This window comes from Emydura macquarii, unplaced genomic scaffold, assembly GCF_026122565.2.
Source record: "Emydura macquarii macquarii isolate MOO-44397 ecotype Brisbane River unplaced genomic scaffold, CSIRO-AGI_Emac_v2 contig_2628, whole genome shotgun sequence".
Classification (NCBI taxonomy): Eukaryota; Metazoa; Chordata; order Testudines; family Chelidae; genus Emydura; species Emydura macquarii.
Window position 1 is genome coordinate 1 of NW_027132765.1, and position 3365 is coordinate 3365.

General features: G+C 57.8%; 1 non-coding gene and 1 pseudogene across 1 annotated transcript; both read right to left on the reverse strand.

Annotated features, from left to right (window-relative positions):
• Positions 1 to 953: 953 nt before the first annotated feature.
• LOC137163612 (U2 spliceosomal RNA) lies at positions 954 to 1079 on the reverse strand (annotated as a pseudogene).
• A 1023-nt stretch (positions 1080 to 2102) lies between these two features.
• On the reverse strand, positions 2103 to 2266 carry LOC137163611 (U1 spliceosomal RNA). The gene has a single exon (XR_010922733.1). It is a non-coding gene; the product is annotated as a U1 spliceosomal RNA (small nuclear RNA).
• Positions 2267 to 3365: the final 1099 nt, after the last annotated feature.

Below are 3365 nucleotides of genomic sequence, written 5' to 3' on the forward strand. Positions count from 1 at the left end.
AAGAAAGCAGAGAATTATTAGTCGCTTTCTTCCCCAGTTGACGAGGTAATTGAGAATTTCCACAGGGGTCTCTTCAGCCGTGGCTCCCCGGATGGGCAGTTTTAGAGGGTTTCAATTTCTTGAATTCAGAATATGCCCCACTGGCTGAAACAATTTACCTTGTTGGAACGGACTCACCCTGTTTGCTGTGGGGATGGAGCCCATTGTTAATTTCCATTCTGGAGGCTTTTGTGAAAAACATGCCACTAAGGCCCTGGTCCTGCCCCCTCTGTGTGTGTGGAGGGTCAGTGGAGCTTCACATGGACATCAGTGTGCACCGGTGATGCTGAGCCTACTGGAGTAGGGGCTGTGTGTCTTTGGAGTGATGCTAAATTCACAACAGGCTAAAACCTTGATTAAGGTGGAATCAATTTTTCTAAAGCCTGATTCTCATTTACACTCTGGCTGCTCTGGCTCAGTGGAAGGAGGGATTCCTCCCAGCAGTGCCACCAACTCTTGTGGTTTTATCTTGAGCTCACAATATTTGATCTGTCGGTTTGGTTGCAGTGTTCTTGTTGATTTGTTTGTTAAAGCGCCAGCCCCTTCATGCTTGTGTGAGGGGAGACTTTCATTTCCTAAAGAAAAGAAGCTTCCAGCATTGTTGATTGCAGAGGAAATTTGAAAATGGGACCTCAATGTAGCCCGAAGGCTTAGAAACCAGAAGGCAGAAAAAAATAACTCCACAACACTCATTAATTAATGCTGGGTTCCAGCCGGCCCAACATCTGCCTGTCCCCAGCACTGTTAATTATGGCCCTGCCCAGCCCCACACCTGCCCCTCAGGACTACTCTGCTCCCCCTGCAGCTCCAGAGGTTCCTCACCCTCCTAGCTTGTTTTTTTTTTTTTCCTCTATTTCTGTTTTTTTTTTCCACAACCCCGTTGTTTTCCCCTGGAGAGAGATGGGGATGATGCCTGGGGTTGACAGAGCACGCTCCAAAAAACCATTTAATAAAAAAAGTTCTCAGATAGAGAACATATCAGTTATTAAAATGATAAAAACAAATAGTACGTTTGGTCTTGGCCATTAACAGACAGCAGACAAAAAAAAGTGTTATCACTTCTAGGAGACAGAAGGCACAGCATAGTCCCCAACAAAAGATCAACAATATCTTAAATATTAATAGGCCGAGAAGCGATACCCGAGACCCCCGAGCGCCCCGCAGCCCCCCCATCCCCACTGCTCTCTACAGCCCGGTGAGGTGCCGGCAGGCACACGAGACATGGAGAGCGACGCTCCCCAGTGGCCGCTCGCTGCCCCGAATCGGCTCTGCCGCGAGCCCTGCACTGGCAGTGCCAGCCCGACGCAAAGCTCTGCCCGAGCACGGAGCCTGGGGCGTTCCTTCCTTCCTTCCTTCCTTCCTGCGCTTCCCACCGCTGCCTTCCCAGCCCCGCCTGCCGCCAGACCCGGCGAATCTGCGTAATCCCGCCCGCTCGCCCGCCCTCCGGCAGGCAGGCGGGCGGGCGGGCAGGCGCGCAATCTGGTAACTCGCCAAACCGGCTCTGATCTGACACCCGGCTTTTCCGAGGGTGGAGCTGCGGGGGGGAGGGGGAGGGGGTGTCCCGGCTCAGTCCAAACCCTGGAGGGGAAGGGGGTGTGTCCTGGCTCAGTCCAAACTCTGGAGCAGCGGGGACGAATCAGCGCAGAGCCTGATGAACGTGCGGGTGGGGTCGGGTGACGCAACAGCCTGTGCTGGGGAGACACCGCGGTGCAGCCAGATTCGCTGGGGGCGGGGCCGAGGAGGGGGGGAGGGCTGAGGTGGGCTAGACAGAAAATTGGGAGGGGGGCTCTCCCCTCGCTCGGAGGCACCGCCTTTCCCTTCCTCTGGGGGCTGCTGGCCCGCCCGCTGCAGACTGCCCCCGGAGACCTCCATGCTTCCCGTAACACACCCCCCCCAGACATGCAGGCCCCACACAACAAGCCATAACACAACCCCCGCCCCCCCACGTGCAGACCCCACACAAAAAGCCACCCCCAGGGCACGGCTCACACACAAGAGAACCCCTCCGCCCAGAAAGCAGCACAAACACCCTCAAGAAACTTGCTGCTTTTGCACAACACCCCCAGGGGAGAGCGCGAACGCAGTCCCCCACTACCACAAATAATGCAGTCGAGTTTCCCGCATTTGGGGAAATCGCAGGGGTCAGCACCCCCGCAGTGCAATGGGTGAGCCTCACCCTGGGAAAACCACCTCCGTGATCATGGTGTCTCCCCTGCCAGGTAAGTATGAAGAGCTGCCCCACCGCCGCCGCCTGCCCTCGCTCGCCCCCGCCTCTAAGCACACGGTGTGGATGCGCCTCGACCCTCCCGCGATCCCTGACCGCCGACACCCACTCCGCCGCACCACGGTCCCGACCACCTCCCTTCTCGCCACCAGATCGTGGGGGAGTGGGAGGGGAGGGGGCGAATGGATAGGCCCCTGACCCCACTCCCACAATGCTCCGCTCACACCTGGATCTGCATACACGCCCACACGCCCGGCTCCCCCTCCCTCTTGCACGAAGTGGGCAGAGAAACACTGGCAAGTCACTTGGTGGCGCTCTTTGAAGCAGTCAAACCAAATGCATCCGAACTGTCAGCGCCCCAGATGTCCTGCGCTCATTCCGGGGAAGCGGGGACAGGGAGCGAACCCGTTCCAAAGAGGGACGGGAAATAGAGAACGGTGGAAAGTGAAGAGCAAGGGGAAGAAAGAAAGTGAAAGGGAAAGGCAATAAAGAGAGAAAAGAAGCAGAGGAAGAGAGCCGACGGCTGGCTGGGCAATCGGGTGCCGTGGCAGCGGCGACCCGGCAAAGCCGCAGGCGATGGCCTGCACGACACCGCTTGCTTTGCCAGTCCTCCCGTCATCCTGCCTGCAAGCCGCCGCTCCTGTTCCGAAAATATTCAGCCAGCGGTAGTCACTGTTCAACACGTGGCAGGGGAGACCCTGCGACCAGGGAGGTGGCATTGCAGGGTGAAGCTCATCCGTTGCTCCGCTCTGGAGCCTGCAAGGGAGGATCCAGAAACAGAGATGCTGCCACCCTGCCAGAGATCCCGCCCCAACAGCCATTGGAAAGGAATCCTGAGCTACCGAAGGAAGGAAGGAAGGAAGGAAGGAAGACAGACCCCAGACCGACCACACGGCAAGCTCGTCGCCTGCGCTGGAGACGACCGACCGACCGACCGACCGGAGGAACAGGGCCCAATGGCAAGGGCCGCCACGCCACGGCAGAGCGCTAGGATCAGGGCCTTGAATGCCACGGCTTCCTTTGGCGACGTGATCCGTCCGGGCCCAGGGTAGCCAACTGCGAATGCCAAGATCAGGGCAGGCTGCAAAAGGAGAGCAGATTC